Here is a 26,266-nt window from a genome sequence, read left to right on the forward strand (position 1 = left end):
GTCCTAATTGGCTTTCCCTTATCCTAAGACTACGTCCCCTAGTTCTGGACTTCCCCAACATCGGGAACATTCTTCCCGCATCAAACCTGTCCAATCCGGTCAGAATTTTATATGTTTCTATGAGATCGCCTCTCATTCTTCAAAATTCCATTTAGTATAAGCCTAGCCGATCCAGCCTTTCCTCATATGTTAATCCTGCCTTCCCCTGACTCAGTCTGGTGAACCTTCGCTGCATTCCCTCAAAGCATTAATGTCCTTCCTCAGATTAGGAGACTAAAACTGCACACAATACTCCAGCTGTGGTCTCACCAAGGCCCTGTACAACTGCAGTAAGACCTTCCTGCTCCGATACTCAAATCCTCCCGCTATGAAGGCCAGCATGCTTTCTCCGCTATCTACAATCACTGCCCATTCCTTTATATTCTTGGCTGAAGCCCATCCAGGACACCCCTGCCCAGTCTCCACCTGTCTGTCTGTCTGTCCTTCGTGTTTTACTTTCTCTCAGTGACACCTCAGGCAGAGAGAGAGCTGACAGAATATATATTCAGCTCACACAACTCAGCAACTTCCCTGGAGCGTTGGCAAGCTTTAATGACACTCATTAACAAGGGGCTTTCTCACTCCCACTCCCACTGTCTGGGGCTCTCTCTGTGTCCGAAGAGACAACAATGGACATCCAACTCGCTCTCAATTCCTGTCTGAGAGAGGGACCACCCACCGTGTGTGAGGTCAGGGCCCCGCCCACACAGCCCCTGAGCCCAGCAATGTGAGAGAATAAAGAGAGAAGGTGCTGGGAACAGTCAGCCTGAGAGCTCAGGCAGTGTGTCTGGGGGGAAAGAGAGAGAATGGAGCTGAGGGAAGATCATTTTCATTGGCCTGACATTCAGGGCCACAGGGCTTTACCTGCTGCTGGGGGCAGTGCAGCTGAAAGATTGAATGACAATATGCATCATTGTTTCCTGACAAAACATGTTATTACAGTAACTGGGGAAAACCAGAGATTGGATCTGGTGTGTAGCAGTGAGCCTGAGCTGGGATCAGGCCTCCGTGTGGGGAACATCTGGGCAACACCGAGCACATTATACCGTTCCGATTGGCCGGGAGAACCAAAGGGACTGAGAACCTGCGACACGGACTGCATTTCAGTGCAATCTTCTCCAAACGGGCAGAGGACTTGTAACAGGTAAATTGGTCAACCCTCCTCGGTGGTGATGTGACCGATGTTGGATATAAAGGGTACTTTTTTAAGAACAAGATTAAAAAGGTGGTAAACAAGCGTAGTCTAAATCAAAAGAAAGAAACGTGGTAAGAAAAAGCCAAGGTGGCCGACTAACTCTGTACAAAGATGTAAACAGAAAAGATCGATAAATTAAATAATTTAACCCTCAAATAATTAGGGTGAATACAAGGAACAACTAAAGAAAACGAAGGCTGCTATTCGATCAGCAAAAAGTCTCTGGGAATAAAAGGATTGTAGACAACTGGCCGTCATGGGCAGAGCTTTTTCAGTTATGTGCAGAGTCCGAGAACTATCAAAGTCTGCATTGGGCCAATGAAGGGTGCTCAAGGACAGGTTACACAGGACTCACTGAGTATGGCGGGAATATTAGTGAATACTTTGCATCAGTCTTCACCCCTTAATATCATGCTCAAATATTAGAATTTACTAATAATAGTTTTATCAGCAACATTAACATAGATAAACATATTGTTTTAGAAAACATTCAGAACTTAAAAATAGATAGAGCGGCCGGGCTGGAGGATATCCATCCGAGAATACTCCAGGAGATGGGACATGTACTGTGTGAGGGTCCTCTGGGAGATGGTACATATGCTGCGTGAGGGTACTCCGGGATATGGTACACGTGCTGTGTGAAGCGCTCCGGGAGATGGGACATGTGCTGTTTGACGGTTCTCCGGGAGATGGGACATGTGCTGTGTGATGGTCCTCCGGGAGATGGGACATGTGCTGTGTGAGGGTCCTCCGGGAGATGGGACTTGTGCTGTGTGAGCCCCTCCGGGAGATGGGACATGTGCTGTGTGAGCCCCTCCGGGAGATGGGACATGTGCTGCGTGAGTCCCTTCCGGAGATGGGACATGTGCTGTGTGAGGGTCCTCCGGGAGTTGGGACATGTGCCGTGTGAGGGTCCTCCGGGAGATGGGACATGTGCTGTGTGAGCCCCTCCAGGAGATGGGACATGTGCTGTGTGAGGGTCCTCCGGGAGATGGGACATGTGCTGTGTGAGCCCCTCCGGGAGATGGGACATGTGCTGTGTGAGGGTCTTCCGGGAGATGGGACATGTGCTGTGAGAGCCCCTGCGGGAGATGGGACTTGTGCTGTGTCAGCCCCTCCGGGACATGGGACATGTGCTGTGTGAGCACCTCTGGGAGATGGGACATGTGCTGTGAGAGGGTCCTCTGGGAGATCGGACATGTGCTGTGTGAGGGCCTCCGGGAGATGGGACATGTGCTGTGAGAGAGTCCTCCGGGAGATGGGACATGTGCTGTGTGAGGGTCCTCCGGGAGATGGGACATGTGCTGTGTGATCGTCCTCCTGGAGATGGGACATGTGCTGTGTGACGGTCCTCCGGCAGATGGGACATGTGCTGTGTGAGGGTCCTCCGGGAGATGGGACATGTGCTGTGTGAGGGTCCTCTGGGAGATGGGACATGTGCTGTGTGAGGGTCTTCCGGGAGATGGGACATGTGCTGTGTGAGCCCCTCCGGGAGATGGGACATGTGCTGTGTAAGCCCCTCCGGGAGATGAGACATGTGCTGTGTGAGGGACCTCCGGGAGATGGGACATGTGCTGTGTGAGGGTCCTCCGGGAGATGGGAATGTGCTGTGTGAGGGTCCTCCGGGAGATGGGACATGTGCTGTGTGACGGTCCTCCGGGAGATGGGACATGTGCTGTGTGAGGGTCCTCCGGGAGATGCGACATGCGCTGTGTCAGGGTCCTCCGGGAGATGGGACATGTACTATGTGAGTCCCTCCCGGAGATGGGATATGTGCTGTGTGAATGTCCACCGGGAGATGGGACATGTGCTGTGTGAGCCCCTCTAGGAGATGGGACATGTGCTGTGTGAGGGTCCTCCGGGAGATGGGACATGTGCTGTGAGAGCCCCTGCGGGAGATGGGACATGTGCTGTGTGAGCCCCTCCGGGAGATGGGACATGTGCTGTGTGAGCACCTCTGGGAGATGGGACATGTGCTGTGTGAGGGTCCTGCGGGAGATGGGACATGTGCTGTGTGAGGGCCTCCGGGAGATGGGACATGTACTGTGTGAACCCCTCCGGGACATGGGACATGTGCTGTGTGACGGTCTTCTGGGAGGTGGGACATGTACTGTGTGAGCCCCTCCTGGAGATGGGACATGTGCTCTGTGAGGATCCTCTGGGAGATGGGACATGTGCTGTGTGAGCCCCTCAGGGAGATGGGACATGTGCTGTGTGAGGTTCCTCCGGGAAATGGGGCATGTGCTGTGTGAGGGTCCTCCGGGAGATGGGACATGTGCTGTGTTAGCCCCTCTGGGAGATGGGACATGTGCTGATTGAGGGTCCTCCGGGAGATGGGACACGGTCTGTGTGACGGTCCTCCGGGAGATGGGACATGTGCTTTGTGAGCCCCTCCAAGAGATGGGACATGCGCTGTGTCAGGGTCCTCCGGGAGATGGGACATGTACTGTGTGAGTCCCTCCCGGAGATGGGACATGTGCTGTGTGAATGTCCACCGGGAGATGGGACATGTGCTGGGTGAGCCCCTCTAGGAGATGGGACATGTGCTGTGTGAGGGTCCTCCGGGAGATGGGACATGTGCTGTGAGAGCCCCTGCGGGAGATGGGACATGTGCTGTGTGAGCCCCTCCGGGAGATGGGACATGTGCTGTGTGAGCACCTCTGGGAGATGGGACATGTGCTGTGTGAGGGTCCTCCGGGAGATGGGACATGTGCTATGTGAGGGCCTTCGGGAGATGGGACATGTACTGTGTGAACCCCTCCGGGAGATGGGACATGTTCTGTGTGACGTTCTTCTGGGAGGTGGAACATGTACTGTGTGAGCCCCTCCGGGAGATGGGACATGTGCTGTGTGAGGGTCCTCTGGGAGATGGGACATGTGCTGTGTGAGCCCCTCCGGGAGATGTGACGTGCTGTGTGAGTCCTTCCGCGAGATGGGACATGTGCTGTGTCAGGGTCCTCCGGGAGATGGGACATGTGTTGTGTGATTCCCTCCGGGAGATGGGACATGTGCTGTGTCAGGGTCCTCCGGGAGATGGGACATGTGCTGTGTCAGGGTCCTCCGGGAGATGGGACATGTGCTGTGTGAGTCCCTCCGGGAGATGGGACATGTGCTGTGTGAGCCCCTGGCATGTATTTTTAATAGCTCACTCTGAAATCGTTCCAACAGATTGGAAGGAGGCTAATGAAGTCCCCATTTTAATAAAAATGTGACAAGGCAGATCCGGGTATCCAGAGGCCCATCAGTATAACATCAGTAATAGGTAAGATGCTTGAAAGAATCAAAAGGGATGCAATATATGAATACATGGTTCGGGAGGGACATGTTAGGGACACCACAACCCATAATAAAGAGTTCATGTCTCACAAATCTAATTAAATTTTTTGAAGTTACAAAGTTAATGGATGAGGGAAGCCCAGTAGACATTGTTGACTTCGATTTCCAAAAACCTTTTGACAAGTTATCACACAAGAGGCTTCTCTAAAAGATCGGAGCCTCTGGTATTAGTGAAATATATTGATCTAGATACAGAACTGGCTGCAGGATGCAGGTAAAGAGCAGTTATAGATGGATTTGGATCTGTTTGGAGACCGGTCACCAGTGGTGTCCCGCAGCGATCAGTGTTGGGACCATTGCTTATCCCTATTGTTATTAATGATCTGGATTGTGGGGTTGGGGGCACAATTTGCAAATTTGGAAATTATACCAAGATCTGTGCGAGTGCTCGAAATGTAGAAGAGGCTCGTCTGATTCAGGCAGATCTTGAAGTGTTAGGACTCTGGCCTCATGACTGGAAAATGATGTATAACTTAGATAAGTTCAGTGTTATGCATGTGGGCAGGGCAAATGCTCAACATTCATACACCCTCCAGGGAAAGGCATTAAAGATGGTGGAAATATAGATTTAGGCATTCTAGTGAATACATCCTTAAAGGTACACGAGCAATGCGGTGCAGCGACAGTTAGAACAAATAGGGTGTTGGGGTGTATCCATAGGACAATTGAGTATAAGACGAGGTGTACTGTTTTGTCCTTATACAAGACCTTAGTCAGGCCACATTTGGAATACTGTTTCCAGTTTTGGTCTCCTCACATGGTGGGTGATATTGAGGTACTGGAAAGGGTCACTCGACTAATTCCAAGTCTAAAGCTTCTTAGTTACCAAGATAGGTTAAAAGAGTTGTGACTCTTTACCTGAGAGCAGCGTAGACTTAGGGCGATATGATTGCGGTTTATAAGATAATGAAAGTGAAAGAGAGTGTTCCAACTGACCGTTTATTTCAATTAAATAGGTTAGACAGGACCAGGGACAAAAATTTCAGTTGTACAAGGCTAGATCTAGGTTAGACATCAGGAGGTGGTTCCTTTCCCAGAGAACAGTCGACCTCTGGAACAAGCTGCCCTCTCATATGGTGGATGCAGACTCACTGAATTCCTTCAAGTAAAAGCTGGATTTGTTTCTGGCTGCGGCGGAGATTAACACTTACAGAAGGTAGGTACTGCAGGAAGTTTAATGGCAAGAGTGATCTCCTGGACTAGTTTCCATCGCTTCGATGGGTCGGAGAGGAATTTCCCAGATTTTATTTTCCCAATTTTTCCTAGGCTTTTTTAGAATCTGTTTTTTGGCCTCTCCCAGTTGATCACATGGATTCGGTATTGAGTGGAGTGTATATGGTGTGATATATCGCAATTGTGTGGGACAGGCTTGATCGACCAGATTGTCTTTACCTGTCTGTCATTTATCGTATGTTTTAAAACGCATCATCTACACTGTCCTGTCGAACACGACCAGAGCAGGTACACCACTGATTAGATTCAGAGTAAAGCTCCCTCTACACTATCTTACCAAACAATCCCAGGGCAGGTACAGCACGGCTCAGATACAGAATAAATCTCAGGCTCTGAATTAGAGCCCTCAGGCCCCGTGGTGATAGGCCCAAGTGAGCTGGGTCACGATCCGCCTTCTTGCACATGGCGGGATCTGGGTGAATGCGCGGCCATCTTGGTTCAGGAATAGAGAGTGGGCGGGGCTTCAGGTCTCTGTTCCCAACTGGGTCCCAGTGCCCGGGAGATGGAACAACCTGGGCAGCACATTTTTCATCATCTTAGAATCAGAGACTGGTTACAACAGAGAAGGAGGCCATTTGGCCCGTCGAGCCCATACCAGCTATCTGCAAGAGCTTCTGCTAATCCCAAGCTATCTACTCTGCCCAGACCCCTCATGATTTTGAACACCTCTGTCAAATCTCTCAATCTTCTCTGTTTTGAGTACAACCCCAACTTCTCCAGAATATCCACGTAATTGAAGTCCCTCATCCCTGGAATCATTCTCGTAAATCTTTTCTGCACGCTCTCAAAAGGCCTTCGCATACTTACTAAAATGTGGTCGCCAGAATTGCTCCAGTTCAGTCAACAAGCTCCCCGCTGGAGTGGAACTAAACTACAGAACCAGTGGGAACCTGTTCAACTTTCGTCGTCTCCAGGCCAGGTCCAAGACCACCCCAATCTCTGTCGTTGTGATACCGTATGCGGACAATACCTGTGTCTGCGAACATACAGAGACTGAACTCCAAGTCATAGTCGACGTATTTACTGAGGCATACCAAAGCATGGGCTTTACACTAAACATCCGTAAGACAAAGATCCTCCACCAGCCTGTCCTCGCCACACAGCAGTCCGTCCACCCACCCCCTGCAGTCATCAAAATCCATGGCACGGCCTTGTTCAACGTGGACCATTTCCCAAACCTCGGGAACATCTTGTCAGCAAGAGCAGACATTGACGACAAAATTCAACACCGCCTCCAGTGCAGCCTTCGGCCGCTTGAGGAAAAGAGTGTTTCAAGACCACGTCCTCAAATCTGCAACCAAGCACATGGTCTACAGGGCTGTAGTAATACCCACCCTCCTGCATGGCTCAGAGACATGGACCATGTACAGTAGACACCTCAAGTTGCTGGAAAAATACCACCAACGATGTGTCCGCAAGATCATACAAATTACCTGGGAGGTCAGACACACCAACATTTGTGTCGTCGGCCAGGCCAACATTTCCAGCATTGAAGCACTGACCACATTTGATCAGCTCCGCTGGGCAGGCCACATTGTTTGCATGCCAGACACGAGACTCCCAAAGCAAGTACTACTTGGAACTTCTTCACGGCAAATGAGCCAAAGGTGTGGCAGGGGAAACGTTACAAGGTACCCTCAAAGCCTCCCTGATAAAGTGCAACATCCCCACCGACACCTGGGAGTCCCTGGCTAAAGACTGCCCAAATTAGAGAAAGAGCATCTGGGAGGGCGCTGAGCACCTCGAGTCTCATCGCTGAGAGCGTGCAGAAATTAACCGCAGGCATCAGAATGAGCGTGCGGCAAACCTGTCCCACTCACCCCTTCCCTCAACGACTATCTGTCCCACCTGTGACAGGGACTGTGGCTTCGTATTGGAATGTTCAGCCACCTAAGGACTCATTTTTAGAGTGGAAGCATGTCTTCCTCGATTCCGAGGGACTGCCTATGATGATGATGACCCAGAACTGCACACAATACTCCAGTTGAGGCCGAACCAGAGTTTTATGCAGGTTCAACATAATATCCACACTTCTGTACTATATACCTCTTCATGAAAAATAGGATCCCGTAAGCCTTTGTAACCACTTTCTCAACCAGCGCTGCAACCTTCAGTGATTGGTGCACATATACTTCTGGGTCTCTCTGTTCACGCACCCCTTTACAATTGTACCCTTTAGTTTATATTTCCTCTCCTCTTTCTTCCGACCAAAATGTATCGCTTTTGAAATTTTCTACGTTAAATTTCATCTGCCACATAGACACGCTGGTGGAATGGGTGGACATGTCTTTCTGAAGTCTATCAGCATCCTCCTCACTGTTCACTGTACTTCCAAGTTTTGTGTGAGCTGTAGATTTGGAAATTGTGCCCTGTACACCCAAGTCTAGGTCATTAATATAGATCAAAAAAAGTAGTGGCCCCAATACCGACCTCTGGGGAACACCACTTCCTCCAGTCTGAAAAACAACCATTCACCACTACTCTGTTTTTGTCAGTTAGCCACTTTCATATCCATGCTGCCACTGTCCCTGTTATTCCATGGGCTTCGATTTTGCTGGTATTGGTAACACGCCTGGGATCACAAAACACAAAACCCAGTGTGTTAATCACTTTCAGCTACTGGACTTAGCATGTGCCCCACAGCATCTCTTCTTCCCTCAATATGTGAATAGAGCATCACATCTGTAAACCTGGTTTAAGTTTATATCCACTCAGCAAATCTATTTAAGAAAAGCCTGTAGGCCAATGAGACACAGTTAAGGTGCCAGTGTGCTGCTGGTTTGATTGGCATTTGGCCTGTAATGGACTTCGTATTTTGATCTCCGTATTTACGAAAGGATTTACCTGCATTGGAGGCAGTTCAGAGAAGGTTCACTAGGTTGATTCTGGAGATGAGGGGATTGACTTATGAAGATAGCTTGAGTAGATTGGGCCTAAACACATTGGACTTCAGAAGAATGAGGGGTGATTTTTCGAAACATAAGGTAATGAGGGGGCTCGACAAGGTGGATGTAGAGAGGATATTTCCATTCATAGGGGAAACTAAAACTAGGGGACATAGTCTTAGAATAATGGACCACCCAATTAAAACTGAGACGTGGAATTTCTTCTCTGAGGGTTGAAAATCTGTGGAATTCTCTGCCCAAAAGAGCTGTGGAGGCTGGGTCTTTGAATATATTTAAGGCACAAATATAGACAGATGTTTGAGCGATTAAGGGAGTAAAGAATTATGGGGAGCGGGCAGGGAAGTGGAACTGAGTCCATGATCAGATCAGCCATGATCTTATTGAATGGCGGAGCAGGCCCGAGGCGCCAAATGGCCTACTCTGGCTCCTATTTGTTATGTTCTCATGTTGTAACTGAACATTTCTCCCAGTGTAACCTTGTCCGTAATGAAATATATGTCTTTTAATAAGCCTCAGGTCCTTGCTCATGTCTGCTGCAGATTCCAGAGTTGATTGCGGAGATGAGGGGGTTGACTTATGACGATAGGTTGATTAGGTTGGGCCGATACACATTGGATTTCAGAAGAATGAGGTGATCTCTGTGTGGCCCTGAAGGACTGTGTCCAGGCTGAAGTTCTGTTCCCCACTGTAAGATCCTCCCCACTAATTGACCTTTCTCAGCTCCAGCCAGGTGATGCTAAACCCTCAGGTGGGAAAGACAAAAATCCACAGCAATGTGCTGGAAGCAACACTAATGTATGTGTCTGTATCCCAAATATTAAACTTCAGTCCAGCGACAGGGGTTATTAACATCAGTGTTACAGGAGTTATAAACCACAACTATCAGAATGAACACAATTCAGTCTGGGATGTGATTAACAGCAGCAATAAAAACAGAATCCAATCCCTGCAGTCACTTGTGAACTCGCTGGTGTATCAGCAGGTCGGATGACCGAGTGAATCCCTTCCCAAAGTCGGAGCAGGTGAACGGCCTCGCCCCAGTGTGAACTCACCGATGTGGTTCTAGCTGGGATGGGTAGTTGAAACGTTTCCCACAATCCCCACATTTACACGGTTTCTCCCCAGTGTGACTGCACTTGTGTCTCTCCAGTTTGGCTGAAGCCTTGTCCACACACAGAGCACGTGTACCGTTTCTCCCCACTGTGAACGGTGCCTTCTGCTTCCATGGTCAAAAGCTGATGATGTTCCAGTCCCGATGTATCGAGTGACTGTCAGATCTTGAGAAGTTTGGTTTGAGCTTCCAGTCTACAAATCCTCCCCTTTTAACACACTGTAAAGTGGATTTCAAACAGGAAAAAGGGAGTGAGAGAGAGAACCCACAAAAACACAAAGGCAGGTTGTGAAATTGAGTTAATGAATCTGGTCATTTGTGGGGCCGGCATTCGAAAAAAATATCTATGAAAGCTGCCGGATTGTCATAAAAACACATCTGGGTCACTGCTGTCCTTCAGGGAAGGGAACCCACCTCCCTCGACAGACCCACATGGGAAATTGTTTGTCCCACTGGTTCCAGAATTACCGGGGAAGAAACCCAGCAGCTTCTCCCCACTCTCCATCCAGCTCAAACTGAAGCAACAAACAGACCCACACGGGAGGCCTTGTGAGCGACTTCCACATCCAGCGCCCACCTGATACAGAGCGGCTGGGAATTGCTGGGCCTGCTGTATAAATGCAAGTTGTTGTTTGCCTGGTGTGGGGGAGGTGCTGCCCCCGGGGATTGCTGGTTCCAGGCCCGGTGGCTCTGACTCAGTGCCCGAGAGCCGCACTCGGTGTTGCCCGGGGCACGAGAGCCGCACTCTGTGTTGCCAGGGGCCCGAGAGCCGCACTCGGTGTTGCCTTGGGCCCGAGAGCCGCACTCGGTGTTGCCCGGGCCCCGAGAGCCGCACTCGGTGTTGCCCAGGGACTGAGAGCCACACTCGGTGTTGCCCGGGGACTGAGAGCCACACTCGGTGTTGCCCGGGGACTGAGAGCCACACTCGGTGTTGCCCGGGGACCGAGAGCCGCACTCGGTGTTGCCCGGGGACTGAGAGCCACACTCGGTGTTGCCCGGGGACTGAGAGCCGCACTCGGTGTTACCCGGGGACTGAGAGCCGCACTCATTGTTCGGGGACTGAGAGCCACACTCGGTGTTGCCCGGGGACTGACAGCCGCACTCGGTGTTGCCCGGGGACTGACAGCCGCACTCGTTGTTGCCCGGGGACTGAGAGCCACACTCTTTTTTGCCCGGGGACTGAGAGCCGCAATCGCTGTTGCCCGGGGACTGAGAGCCACACTCGGTGTTGCCTGGGGACTGAGAGCCACACTCGGTGTTGCCTGGGGACTGAGAGCCACACTCGGTGTTGCCCGGGGACTGAGAGCCATACTCGGTGTTGACCGGGGACTGAGAGCCACACTCGGTGTTGCCTGGGGACTGAGAGCCACACTCGGTGTTGCCTGGGGACTGAGAGCCACACTCGGTGTTGCCTGGGGACTGAGAGCCACACTCGGTGTTGCCTGGGGACTGAGAGCCACACTCGGTGTTGCCCGGGGACTGAGAGCCATACTCGGTGTTGCCCGTGGACTGAGAGCCACACTCGGTGTTGACCGGGGACCGAGAGCCGCACTCGGTGTTGCCCGGCGACTGAGAGCCACACTCGGTGTTGCCTGGGGACTGAGAGCCACACTCGGTGTTGCCCGGGGACTGAGAGCCATACTCGGTGTTGCCCGGGGACTTAGAGCCGCACTCGGTGTTGCCTGGGGACTGAGAGCCACACTCGGTGTTGCCCGGGGACTGAGAGCCACACTCGGTGTTGCCCGGGGACTTAGAGCCGCACTCGGTGTTGCCTGGGGACTGAGAGCCACACTCGGTGTTGCCCGGGGACTGAGAGCCACACTCGGTGTTGCCCGAGGACTGAGAGCCACACTCGGTTTTGCCCGGGGACTGAGAGCCATACTCGGTGTTGCCCGGGGACTGAGAGCCACACTCTTTGTTGCCCGGGGACTGAGAGCCGCAATCACTGTTGCCTGGGTACTGAGAGCCACACTCGGTGTTGCCCAGGGACTGAGAGCCATACTCGGTGTTGCCCGGGGACTGAGAGCCACACTCGGTGTTGCCCGGGGACTGAGAGCCACACTCTTTGTTGCCCGGGGATTGAGAGCCATAATCGCTGTTGCCCGGGGCCCAAGAGCCGCACTCGGTGTTGCCCGGGGCTCGAGAGCCGCACTCGGTGTTGCCCGGGTCCCGAGAGCCGCACTCGGTGTTGCCCGGGGCTCGAGAGCCGCACTCGGTGTTGCCCGGGGCTCGAGAGCCGCACTCGGTGTTGCCCGGGTCACGAGAGCCACATTCGGTGTTGCCCGGGGACTGCGAGCCGCACTCGGTGTTGCCCGGGGACTGAGAGCCGCACTTGGTGATGCCCGGGGCCACGAAAGCCGCACTCAGTTAAAAAGGAGGCAGACATAAAGCAGGAAACTATAGAGCAGTTAGCCTAACATCTGTGGTTGGGAAAATGTTGAAGAGTTCATTCTTAAAGAAGCATAGTACGACATTTGGAAAAGCATAATTCGGTCAGGCAGAGTCAGCATGGATTTATGAAGGTGAGGTTAAGTTTGACAAATTTGCTGGAATTCTTTGAGCATGTAATGAACAGGGTGGATAAAGTGGGTGTGGTGTATTTGGACTCCCAGAAGGCATTTGACAAGGTGCCACATAAATGGTTACTGCACAAGATAAAAGTTCACAGGGCTGAGGGTAATATATTAGCTTGCATAGAGGATTGGCTAACTAACATAAAACAGAGAGTTGGGGTAAATAGTTCATTCTCGAGTTGGCAATCAGTAACTAGTGGGGTGCTGCAGAGATCAGTGCTGGGACCCCAACAATTTACCATCTATATTAACGACTTAGATGAAGGGTCCGACTGTAACGTAGCCAAGTTTGCTGGCAATACAAAGATGGGAGGAAAAGCAATGTGTGAGGAGGACACAAATAATCTGCAAAAGGACACAGACAGGCTAATGAGTGGGCAAAACTTTGGCAGATGGAGTATAATGTTAGAAAGTGTGAGGTCATGCATTGTGGCAGGAAAAAAATAAAAGAGCAAGTTATTATTTAAATGGAGAAAGATTGCAAAGTGCTGCAGTACAGCGGGACCTGGGGATTACTTGTGCATGAAACACAAAAGGTTAGTATGCAGGTACAGCAAGAGATCAGGAAGGTCAACTGAATCTTGGCCTTCATTACAAAGGGTTTGGAGTGTAAAAGCAGGATGGTCTTGCTGCAGTTACACAGGGTATTGGTGAGGCCACACCTGGAATACTGCGTGCAGTTTTGGTTTCTATATTTATGAAAGAATATACTTGCTTTGGAGGAAGTTGAGAGAAGGTTCACTAGGTTGATTCCAGAGATGAGGGGTTGACTTATGAGAAAATGTTGAGGATTTGGGACTCTACTCATTGGAATGCAGAAGAATGAACGAGAGGTGATTTATCGAAATGTATAAGATTATGAGGGGGCTTGACAAGGTGGTAGCAGCGAGGATGTGTTCACTGATAGGGGAGACTAGAACTAGGGGGCATAATCTTAGAATAAGGGGCCCCCCATTTAAAACTGAGATGAGGAGGAATTTCTTCTCTGAGGTTTGTAAATCCGTGAGATTCGCTGCCTCAGAGAGCTGTGGAAGCTGGGACATTGAATATATTTCAGACAGTGATAGACAGTATCTTAAATGATAAGGGAATAAGGGGTTATGGGGAGCGGGAAGGGAAGTGGACCTGAGTCCATGATCGGATCAGCCATGATCGTATTAAATGGTGGAGCAGGCTCGAGGGGCCGTATGGCCTACTCCTGTTTCTATTTCTTCTGTTCTTATTTTCTTATATAGTGGGTGTCTGGTATGGGAGTGCGGATTTTACTCTAATCTGTCCATCTCTGGTATGTGGATGAGGGTTTTACTCTGTATGTTAGTTTCTGATATGAGAGCATGGATTTTATCTTGCACCTGTCAATTCTGGTAATTGCCTGTGGCGTTAAGTCTGTATCAAAAAGGGCCACATAACAACATAATTCTAAAAGGAAAAAGAGTGTTAAAAAGACAAGCCTGAAGGCTCCGAGTCTCAAAGCGAGAAGCATTGTAATAAGGTGGATGAATTAACTGCACAGATAGCTGTTAACGGATATGATGTAATTGGGATTATTGAGACATGGCTCCAGGGTAACCAAGGCTGGGAATATAACATCCAGGGATATTCAATATTCAGGAATGATAGCCAGAAAGCAAAAGGAGGTGGGGGAGTGTTAATGGGTAAAGAGAAGGTTAATGCAATAGTAAGGAAGGACAATAGCTTGGATAATCTGGAATCTATATGGGTAGAGCTGCGAAACACCAAAGGCCAGAAAACGTTAGTTGGGGTTGTGTACAGACCACTAAACAGTAGTAGGGAGGTTGGGGATGGCATCAAACAGGAAATTAAGGACGCGTGCAATAAGGGTAGAGCAGTTATCATGGGTGACCTTAACCCACATATTGATTGGGCTAACCAAACTTGTCGCAATACTGTGTAGGAGGATTTTCTGGAGTGTATAAGGGATGATTTTCTCGACCAATATGTCGAGGAACCAACGAGAGAGCAGGCCATCCTTGACTGGGTCTTGTGTAACGAGAGAGGATTGATTAGCAATCTGGTCATGCGTGGCCCCTTGGGGAAAAGTGACCATAATATGGTAGAATTCTTCATTAAGCTGGAGAGCGACACAGTTAACTCAGAGACTAGGGTCCTGAACTTAAAGGAAACTTCGATGGTATGAGATGTGATTTGGCTGGGATAAATTGGCGAATGAAACTTAAAGGGTTGACGGTGGATAGGCAATGGCAGACATTTAAAGATCACTTGGATGAATTACAACTATTGTACATCCCTGTCTGGCGTAAAAAATAAAACAGGAAAGGTGGCTCAACCGTGGCTAACAAGGGAAATTAGGGACAGTGTTAAATCCAAGGAAGAGGCATATAAATTGGCCAGAAAAAGCAGCAAACCTGAGGACTGGGAGAAATTTATAATTCAGCAGAGGAGGACTAAGGGTGTAATTAGGAGGGGGAAAATAGAATATGAGAGTAAGCTTGCAGGGAACATAAAAACTGACTGCAAAAGCTTCTATAGATATGTGAAGAGAAAAAGATTAGTGAAGTCTAATGTAGGCCCCTTGCAGTCAGAATCAGGTGAATTATTAATGGGGAACAAGGAAATGGCAGGCCAATTGAACAAATACTTTGGTTCTGTCTTCACTAAGGAAGACACGAATAACCTCCCAAAAATACTAGGGGACCGAGGATCTAGCGGGAAGCAGAAACTGAGGGAAACCCTTATTAGTCAGGAAATGGTCTTGGGGAATCTGATGGGACTGAAGTCCAATAAATAACCAGGGCCTGATAGTCTGCATCCCAGAGTAGTTAATAAAGTGGCCCTAGAAATAGTAGATGCATTGGTGATCATTTTCAGGAATTCCATCGACTCTGAATCAGTACCTATGGATTGGAGGGTAGCTAATGTAACCCCACTTTTTAAAAAAGGAGGGAGAGAGAATACAGGGAATTATAGACTGGTTAGCCTGACATTGGTTGTGGGGAAAATGCTGGAATCAATTATTAAAGATGTAATAGCAGAGCATTTGGAAAGTAGTGACTGGATTGGTCCAAGTCAGCATGGATTTATGAAAGCGAAATCATGCTTGACAAATCTTCTACAGTTTTTGAGGATGTAACTAGTAGAGTGGATAGGGGGGACCCAGTGGATGTGGTGTATTTGGAATTTCAAAAGGCTTTTGACAAGATCCCACACAAGAGATTAGTGTGCAAAATTAAAGCACATAGTATTGGGATAATGTATTGACATGGTGAGAGTACTGGTTGGCAGACCAGGAAGCAAAGAGTGGGAATAAACAGGTCCTTTTCAGAATGGCAGGCAGTGACTAGTGGGATGCCGCAGGGCTCAGTGCTGGGACCCCAGCTATTTGCAATATACATCAATGATTTAGATGAAGGAATTGAGTGTAATATCTCCAGGTTTGCAGATGACACCAAGCTGGATGGCAGTGTGAGCTGTGAGGAGGTGCTAAGAGGCTGCAGGGTGACTTGGACAGGTTAGGTGAATGGGCAATTGCATGGCAGATGTAGTATAGTGTGGATAAATGTGAGGTTATCCACTTTGGTGGCAAAAACAGGAAGGAAGGTTATTATCTGAATAGTGACAGATTACTAAAAGGGGAGGTGCAAAGAGACCTGGGTCTCATGGTATATCAAGTCACTGAAGGTAGGCACGCAGGTACGGCAGGCAGCAAAGAAAGCAAATAGCATGCTGGCCTTCATAGCGAGAGGATTTGAGTATAGAAGCAGAGAGGTCTTACTGCAATTGAACAGGGCCTTGGTGAGACCACACCTTGAGCATTGTGTGCACTTTTGGTCTCTTAATCTGAGCAGGACATGTTTGCTATTGAGGGAGTGCAGCGAAGGTTCACTAGACTGATTCCCGGGATGGCAGGACTGACAGATGAAGAAAGACTGGATCAGCTAGGCTTATACTCACTGGAATTTCGAAGAATGAGAGGGGATCTCATAGAAACATGTAACATTATGACGGGAGTGGACAGGTTAGATGCAGGAAGAATGTTCCCGATGTTGGGAAAGTCCAGAACCTGGGGTAACAATCTAAGGATAAGGGATAAGCCATATAGGACTGATATGAGGAGAAACATTTTCACCCAGAGAGTGGTAAACCTGTGCAATTCTCACCACAGAAAGTTGAGAACTCCAGTTCGTTGGATATAATCAAGAGGGAGTTAGATGTGGCCCTTGCGGCTAAGGGGATCAGGGAGTATGGAGAGAAAGCGGGAGTGGGGTACTGAAGTTGCATGATCAGCCATGATCATATTGAATGGCAGTGCAGGCTCGAAGTGCCGAATGGCCTGCTCCTGCACCTATTTTCTATGTTTCTATGTATCTTTCCATTCCTGGTGCGTGAGTGTGTATTTTGCACTGCATCTGTCCATTTCTGTTACGTGAATGTGAGCTCTACTCCATACCCGGAATACTCCAGTATGTTAGTATTGTTTTACTGTGTTCCCCAATTCCTGATAGAGTGTACGTTTTATTTTCTAACTATCAATTTGTGTTATGGAGGTGAGTTTTATGCTCAATCTGTCAGTCTCTGGTAAATGAGTCTGAGTTTCACTCTGTAACTATCTGTCTCTGCTATATGAATGTGGGCCTTTCTCTGTATCTCTCCATTTCTGTTATGGGAGTCTGGGTTTTAGGCTGTGTCTGTCAAGTTCTGATATGTGATTGTGGGCCTTACTGTTTACCTGCCAGTTTCTGCTTAATTGTGAGTGGACTTTCCTTTGTACCTGTCAGTTTCTGGAATGAAAGCGAGGTCTTTACCCTGCACCTGTCAATTACTGGTTCCTGAGTGTGGGCATGTCACTGTATCTATCAATTTATGTTATGAGAATATGGATTGCAATATGTCAGCCTCTGATATGTGAATGTGGGTTTTATACCGTATTTCTCAGTCTCTGTTATGGAAGTGTGTGTATTGTTCTGTAACTGTCGGATTTTGGTGTATGTTGAGGTTTAATCTGTGCCTCTCAGTTTCTTCTATGTTCAACTGTATCTATTTGTTCCTGCTACTTGATTGTGTGTTTTAGACTGTACCTGTCAGTTCCTGGATTGTGAGTGTGGAATTTACTCTGTATCTGCTAGTCTCTGGTATGTGAACGTGAGAATCAATGTTACTTTTTAGCTGTATTGCTCTGATATGTGGGTGAAGATTTTGCCATCTATGTGTCATTTTTCTGACGTGTGGTTGTGGGTTTTACTCTGCTCCTATCAGTTTCTGCGATGCAAGTAACAATTTTACTTACTGCCTTTGAGTTTTCCGATATGTGCACATGGGATTTACACTTTACCGGTCACTCTCTGGTATGCAAGTGGTGATTTTATTCTGTTACTGTCACTTTCATCTATGTGGGTGTGTGTTGTATACTATATCTTTCAGTCTGTGGTACGGGAATGTGGGTTTTATTCTGCATCTGTCATCTTTTGGTATGCTCGGGGGATTAAATACTGAATCCATCAGATTCTGAAACATGAATATGGCTTTTGCTCTGTAACAATCAGCTTCTGATATGCGAGTGTGGTTTATACTACCTGTTTGACATTTTTTCTGAGAGATGATTGTCTTTTATTCTCCACCTGCAAGTTTCTGGCAAGTGAGTGTGTGTGTTTAATGTACCTGTCAGTGTGATCTGTTTCAATGGTGAAACAGCATGTAATTATACTGCTCCATGTGGCTGTAAGATTCACAATGTAACTCTGCCACTTCGGATCACTGTGGGACTGACAGCTTCTGCAGTCTGTGACAATAGGATTGAGGCCAGTTCTGTGTCTCTGCGCTCTGTGAGTGATAATCGACTTACTGTGTGTGAGAAGGAGCTGCCTGCACTGTTCCTTGTATTCTGGGTGGAGGAAAGATCACATTTGTTCAGGCTGGTTGAAGAATTCTGCTCTGAGAATAATAATACGAGAACATTATTAGTTCTAAGATATGGATTCGGGGGTCAATACGATGTATCTGAAGGAGTGACAATGTAGCTCTCGATCATCAGCAACACGGTTCTGGAGAACTCAGTTCACCAAAACAATATAACCCGTCTTTAAAATATCTTCTCCCACACTCCTCTCCTGGTGCCTGCAATAGATGCACTTTGTGAAACTCCCCACATCCTCACTGTCAGGCTGTGTTTCCACTGCTCACTGTCCGAGAACAACAGACACAATGAGATTTGAACTGAATCAGGAACATTCACGACTGATTTGGGGAAAGAAAGCAGCAATGATTTGAAAGAGCGACTGGTTTACTTTCTCTGTTAAATTACACTGTCCACACACAGCCCGAGAATGGCCTCCCCCTTCCCCCACTCACACCATGTCCCGGAACGAGTTCCTGCTCCACTCTGCCTCTTAAACACAGCCCCCGAGGGAACTAAACCAGGAACGTTCACTACTGGTTTGGAGAGAGAAAGCAGCAGATTGTAAATAGCAGATTCTGACCATTCTGTCTCCCTTACCCTGGACACACACTGTCCACACACAGCCCGAGAATGGCCTCTCCCTTCCCTGACTCACACCACGCACTGAGACTGGTTCTTGGTCCACTCTGCCTCTTACACACAGCGCCCGACTCCCCCTGAACTCCCCCCGGACTCAATGCCGATTTCTGAGCCCATCTGCGGACACACTCCCAAAGCGCTGCGCTGCTGTAAGGAGGCTGCTGCTCGCTGCCTTACCCCGGGGTCACGGTGTCTCCATTTCCGGCTGTTTTGAACCATCTTCTTCCACTCACTGAGTGAATGGTGATCACAGGCAGGGCTGGGGGAGGGGAGTGCACGTGTACTCTTCTGCTCACTGGGAATGGACACGGGGCGGGGCTGAACCGCGAATGCGCAGCTCTCTGCACTAATTCAGCCTGTAAAAATCAAAATGTACTTTTCCCAATTTACTTTTATCAGAATCTGAGCAAAGGAGCTGGGTCTGGGGGGAAAGGACAGAGAATGATTAAAGCTGGGAGCCTTGTCCCTTGGAGATGCTCAATTTGGGATGATTCCGTGCAGGGTGTTTCTCTCCGTGAGCCCGTCTTCACAAATCAATCCTGCAGAAACATCAGTGGGACGAGGGAGTGGGTCCGTGCAGGAGTTAATATCTGACAGACACAATCTGTGATCAGTTTAATTACAGTAAAACACTCGGTCACTGAGAGTAATAATGAAGTGGATAATTAAGGGGATATAGTGAGGGAGTAACTTAATACAATCACTGTTCATAATGAAGTAGTACTCAGAAAAATAATGGGACTAAAGGCAGACAAGTCACCTTGCCCTGATGGCTTACATCGTAGGGTCTTAAGAGAAGTGGCTGCAGAGATAGTGGACACATTAGTTGTGATCTTCTAAAATACCCTAGATTCTGGGGCGGTCCCAACAGATTGGAAAACCGAAAATGTACGACTCTGTTTAAAAAAGGAGGCAGACAAAAAGCAGGAAACTATCGACCAGTTAGCCTGACATCTGTCATTGGGAAAGTGCTGGAGACCATTATTAAGGAAGCAGTAGTGGGACATTTGGAAAAGCATGATTCAATCAAGCTGAGTCAGTATGGCTTCATGAAAGGGAAATCATGTTTGACAAATTTGCTGAAGTTCTTTGAGGATGTAATGAGTCGGATGGATAAGGCGGAACCAGTAGATGTAGTGTGTTTGGATTTCCAGAAGGCATTTGATAAGGTGGCATATAAGAGGTTACTGCACAAGAGAAAAGCTCACTGGGTTGGGGGCAGTTTCTTAGCATAGATAGAAGATAGGCGAACTAACAGAAAACAGAGAGTTGGGATAAATAGGTATCTTTCTGGTTGGCAAATGATAACCAGTGGGGTGCCGCACGAATCGGTGCTGGGTCCTCAACTATTTACAATCTATATTAATGACTTGGATAAAATGACTGAGTGTAATATAGCCAAGTTTGCTGATGATACAAAGATGGGTGAGAAAGCAAATTGAGCCACAAAAAATCTGCAAAATGATATAGAAAGGCTAAGGAAGTGGGCAAAAATTTGTCAGATGTTGTAAAATGTGGGAAAATGTGAGGTTATCCACTTTGGCAGAAATAATAGAAAAGCAAATTATAATTTAAATGGAGAAAAATTGCGAAGTGCTACAGGACAGAGACCTGAGGGTGTTTGTGCTTCAAACACAAAAGGTTAGTATGCAAATACAGCAAGAAATCAGGAAGGCAAATGGAATGTCGGCCTTTATTGCAAGGGGGATAGAGTATAAAAGCAGAGAAGTCCTGCTACAACTGTACAGGGTATTGATGAGATCAAACCTGGAATACTGCATGCACTTTTGGTCTGTGTATTTAAGGAAGGATATACTTGCATTGGAGGCTGTTCAGAGGTTAATTCCGGCGACGAGGGGATTGTCTAATGAGGATATGTTGAGAAGTTTGGGCTGCTGCACATTGGAGTTCAAAAGAATGAGAGGTGATCTTATTGAAACATATGATAACGAGGGGACTTGACAAGGTAGATCCAGAGAGGATATTTCCACTCAGGGTAAACTAAAACTAGGGTGCATCGTCTCAGAATAAGGGGTCATCCATTTAGAACTGAGATGAGGAGAAATGTCTTCGCTCAGAGTGTAAATCGATGGCATTCTCTGCCCCAGAGCGCTGTAGAGGCTGGGTCATTGAAAATATTTAAAGCAGAGATAGACAGATATTTGAGCGATAAGGGATTAAACGGTTATGGGGAGGGGGCAGAGAAGTTGAGCTGAGTCCATGATCAGATCAGCCATGATCTTATTGAACGGCAGAGCACGATCCAAGGGCCAAATGATCGATTCCGGCTCCTATTTCTTATGTTATTATTTTCTTATGATATTCCAACCCTGGGACTGTACATGGGGATTCTAACCCAGGGAGTGAACATCTCTGGGGCTTTCCTGGTACAATTGTCTGGGATGTAACCAGAAGCTTAGTACTGAGCAGCGCCTTTGGGAGATGGTGAGAAATCCGAGGTGTCGAGATTAAAATAACTAAGCTGTTACATTACCAAGATGGCCGCTCATGCGCTTTGCTGCTCACTGAACCAAGATGACGGAGAACTGACGCTACCTTCCTGTACAAAGATGGCCGCAGTTACCCTGGGCCTACGACCGGGAGAAAGCCTCGAGGCTGCAGTCGCCGACATTCAGGTTGTTGTTCCGGGCTTCCGGCTTCCGGCTCCCCGCTGGTCCATTACTCACCTCCGCCCCACTGAAAATGGACTGTTTTGCGGAACAGATGTTCACCATGTCCGCGCCGCCATTGCACGCACCGCGTATGCTCCAAACACAGCCAGGTCCTGCGCCTGCACACTGAGCCCCTGTAGTCTGGGCTCGGCACGTCCGATGTCGCGGGGAATGCTGGGTAAATACCCAAGACCACCTCAGTGACTGGGACAGGATTTACTGGGCTGCCATTGGGCACTGAACATGGTCATTCTGGCCCTCAGTCATTGTTCCTGCTGCTCTGTATAACCCTGTCCCTGAGCTGGACAGTAATGTTCTGTCTCAATACTGAATAAATCAGCTTGTTTCAAACACCGAGTGTCCAATATTTGATTTCTCCATAATAAGAGAATAATTAATGTTTCCTTCACTTCCATTTTGGGCCTTTTCTTACTCGAGATTCTTTCACTTCTCACGTAAATCATCTTTTCCCACATTCAAATCCCAAACTTGTGTCGTTTGAGTATACGGATTGTGGATGTGTCAGACTGAACCGGCGTGTCTCACTTTACACTCATTTCACGTTCATTTCAACCAACCCTTGAAAGAACTATCCTTCGTAAGACTGTAAATCTGTTATTTCCTGTATTTGACGATTGTTGAATGCGGTTAATAGATCTTCACACATACTGCATGTGATCAACTTTGAAATGTTCTGATATTTGTAATTGCCTTTGCTAATTTTGCTGGCTTAGTTGATTACAATTACTTGTTACCATCATACCTTGCAGTATTTTTTGCATCAAAATAATTGTTTAAATACTTCCTTTATCAGGTCTTTAGCTTCCGCACTGATCTCTGTTTCCTCTTGTGGGGGAATCTAGAACTAGGTGGCAAAGTCTGAGCATAAGGGGGCGCCCATTTAAAATGGAAATGAAGAGGAATTTCTTCTCTCATATGGTCGTGAATCTTTGAAATTCTCTACCCCAGAGAACAGTGGAATCTGGGTCATTGAAAATATTTATGTTGCAGATAGACTGATTTTAGAAAGATGGTGGAGTCACGGTATATCGGGAGAGGGCAGGGAAGCGGAATTGAGGTAAAGATCAGATCAGCCATGATCTTATTGAATGGCGGGGTGGGCTCAAGGGGCCAGATGGCCCACTGCTACTCATATTTCTTATGTTCTTAGCCTTGGTTAGGGGCTGGGTTTAGAGTGTGGTTTGTGGTTAGTTGTTAGGATTGGGATTAGTGATTGGGATAATCAATCGAGTATTCGGCTTAGGATATATTGATTAACTTAGAAAACACTATTGGCAATATAAGTGTCACTAGACATGCCCTTTTCCATTTCATGTTTTTAACCTCACAGAGCCGAGTCACAAAACAGCCTCACAATATGTTCATTTAAGGAACTTTCTTTTCTGTGCAAGCCTCATTTCCTCCCTTTTTTCTGTCAACAGCACATCGTCATTTCTACATTTCTGATGAAAAACTAAATTAGTGACATTAGATTTGGGGACACTAACAGATTGATACAGTTGTTGCACTGGTTACATCTAATCATCAACCTGCCTGAAAAGGACTTCTGACATTAATCTGTCACCAGGCCCCACCAGTCACCGTCTGATTCCTCCATCGCCTCTTCATTCATTACCCACCTTTCCCCCTAACTAGAGCTGATTTCACCGTCATGACCATTCTCCATACTGAAGCTCGCTAGTTCCCGAGCAGAGCATAAACTCCGGCAGAGAATGGTTAGACCAAATGGCCCATTTCTGTGTAATTTTGTAGTCACAGTGTAAGTGGTCCCTGGATTTGATGCCTCAGTCTTACTGGAACCTGGATTGTTTGTCACGGTATTATTAATCTCTCAATTTGATGTTACGGTGTTATTCATCCTGGATTTGATGCCTCATTGTAACTGATTCATGGATTTGGTGCCTCAGTGTAAGGGCTCCCTGGATTTGATGCCTCAGTGTAAGTGGTCCCTGGATTTGGTGTCACAATGTAAGTGGTCCCTGGATTTGGTGTCACAATGGAAGGGAATCCTGGATTTGTTGTCAACAGCACCTCGTCATTGCGACTGATGACAACCCCGCAGACCAGCAGCGCATTCAGCACAGAATGATCCCACCAAAATCTGTTCCCAATTAACACTACCCATGTTAATTCACCATAAACAGCCCAGTGCCTGCATGGAACTGAAGCCCCGCATTTAACTTCAGTGGAACACAGTGCAAAACATTTTAAAAGAAAAATAAACATCATAGTTCAACAAAGGCAATTAATGTGCAGTAAATACCCCTCACTCATACACCTCCTTCTCCCCTACACTACAACTCCCCCTCGCCAACTACTCTTTCGCCCCTACTCTCTAATCCCTCACCCCAACTCCTCTCTCACCCCATTTCTTTCAAACCCTCATCCCAGCTCCTCTTTCACCCTTATTTCCAAACTCACCTCCCCCAACTCCTCTTTCAACCCTACAGTTTCATTTTCAACATCACATACACAAGTCATCCACACTGAAGGTAAATCTGAGGAGCTACTGTGTGATGGTGAGGTGATCACTGGACAATAACGTGCAGAGTCTGGTGGGTGGCTGCTCATTACCCTCGGTGAGATTTAATCCACTTTCCCACTGAATACTGCGGACAGACGGTCACCTTGGTAACAGAATAGACATTGTGACATCACTTTCTAAACAAGGGTACACAAGACAATGGGTCATCAATAAATGGTAAAGGGATTAAATACTCTGCAACATTGCAATAATAGGAAATACAATGCTGAAAACTGGCGAAGATAATAGCTTATCTCTGTGGAATTCAATAATAAACAACAATAATTATGTGTTTAGTTTGCACACACACACACACACTTACACATATATATATAGCAAATACTTTGTGGACACAGTTTTCTGTTGTTGTTCTTAAGCTGATGCAATATGTTTTATTAGGTCTTGCTGCGTCAGGATATAAAGAGACTGCACACTATTGCTCCTCCCGCTGCCTGGGGGAATGGAGCAGATATTTAAAGGGACAGGGACTCCCCTTTCTCTGCCTAGTTATACTTAAAAGAACACTCCAGTTTATCTCGGAGTGTTGGAGGACTTCACAAATCGAGCTCCCATTAACAGTTACTCCCTTTTGTACCGTGAAGTGATTGTAAAGCTGTTTAGTTTCAGTGACGAGCTTTTCTATAATGTCTCATTGTTTTTAATGATCCATTTGATTTCCTTTTCTAATTTGAAAGGATTTCAGAATTGTGCATTGTGAAGAAGGTTCTGTTTAAAGGTGGATTAAAATTTGTTTGAAAATATTCTTTCCAACCCTCCCCCAACCCCTCAAATTTTAGATCACTCTGCAATACTGACTGCGATGGTCCCAATTTCGGTCCTTGATCTGGGCTGTTCGTTGTTCTCAGTCAAGGCAGCAGTTCAGGGGTTGTAATTGTCCTCACTACCACTGGGCTAAATATGAGTAAAAATTATCCAGTGCCCTTGCTCTTGATACCGATCAGTGACATCAAATGGGGAGTGTGGGGATGTCAATTGAGGGCAGGATTGAATTCGGCTCTGATGCCTATCACAGTGTAAATTTCTATCCTGCACTTAAAGTAACAACATTTGTAACCTCCATTTGCAGGGTATTCGAAGGGGAGCATCTGCAGCTGGGAATCTCAAACCAACCATCACGTCAAGTTTTGAGGGAATCATCGGATTCATCAGGATCACCTTATCATCAGCCTTTGGAAAAACACCATTCACAGCGGGCAGAAACAGGACACATGTTCTGTGTGTGGATGCACCTTCAACCAATCGTCTAACCTGTGAGACTCGTGTGCCCAGCTGACTCAACACTGTAAATGTGGGGACAGTGGGAATGGATGCAGATGTGCGTCGGGTGAAAACACATCAGGGAGAGACCATTTACTAATTGAGTGTGGAAAGAGATGCAGTCGCTTATCTCAACAACTGCTGTGTGCACATGTTAAGTGCTGTCGCTGAAAGTGATTAACAGACTGGGTTTTGTGTTCAGTCATCCCGGGCATGTTCGCTATCCCTAACCTGGACACCAAGGCAAAGAGAGACACTCTGGAAGGTGTGGGGATCTGGGACTTGTTCCTGAGAGTAACCAAAGGCATGGGAACTGAAACAATCGAGAGTTAGAAAGGAGAAAAGGCCCAAAATGGAGCAGTCGGTAACAGGACATCAATAGTCTCCTCTTATCATAGAGATATCAAATATTGACACATTGAGTTATTTGAAATATCAAATAATAAACTCCAGCCAAGTTTTCGGAATTATTAACATCAGCAGAAACAAATCCCAACTGACAGAAAGAACACGGTTCAGTCAGGATGTGATTAACAGCAGTAATAACAGTAGATTCCAACCCCTGCAGTCACTTGTGAACTACCAAATCAGATGACTGAGTGAATCCTTCCCACACTTCCCCAGTGTGAACTCGCTGGAGTTTCAGCAGTACGGATGACTCAGTGAAGCCCTGCCCATACATGGAGCAGGAGAACGGCCTCTCCCCGGTGTGACTGTGACAATGCATTTCTAGATCAGACGGGGAACTGAATCCCTTCCCACAGTCTCCAGCTTTCCACGGTTTCTCCATGGTATGAGTGTCCTTGTGTCTCTCCAGATTGGACGATCAGTTGAAATTTCGTCCTCACCATCAGTCGACTCAGT

The 26,266-nt window shown here is 47.5% G+C and overlaps 1 protein-coding gene across 2 annotated transcripts in view; it reads left to right on the top strand.

The window, feature by feature from the left end:
- Nucleotides 1-26,266, top strand: part of LOC139255461 (zinc finger protein 239-like) — a 126,222-nt gene that overhangs the window by 30,660 nt on the left and 69,296 nt on the right. The gene's annotated exons all lie outside the window — the stretch shown is intronic.

The sequence above is a fragment of the Pristiophorus japonicus genome, unplaced genomic scaffold, assembly GCF_044704955.1.
Source record: "Pristiophorus japonicus isolate sPriJap1 unplaced genomic scaffold, sPriJap1.hap1 HAP1_SCAFFOLD_61, whole genome shotgun sequence".
NCBI lineage: Eukaryota > Metazoa > Chordata > Chondrichthyes > Pristiophoridae > Pristiophorus > Pristiophorus japonicus.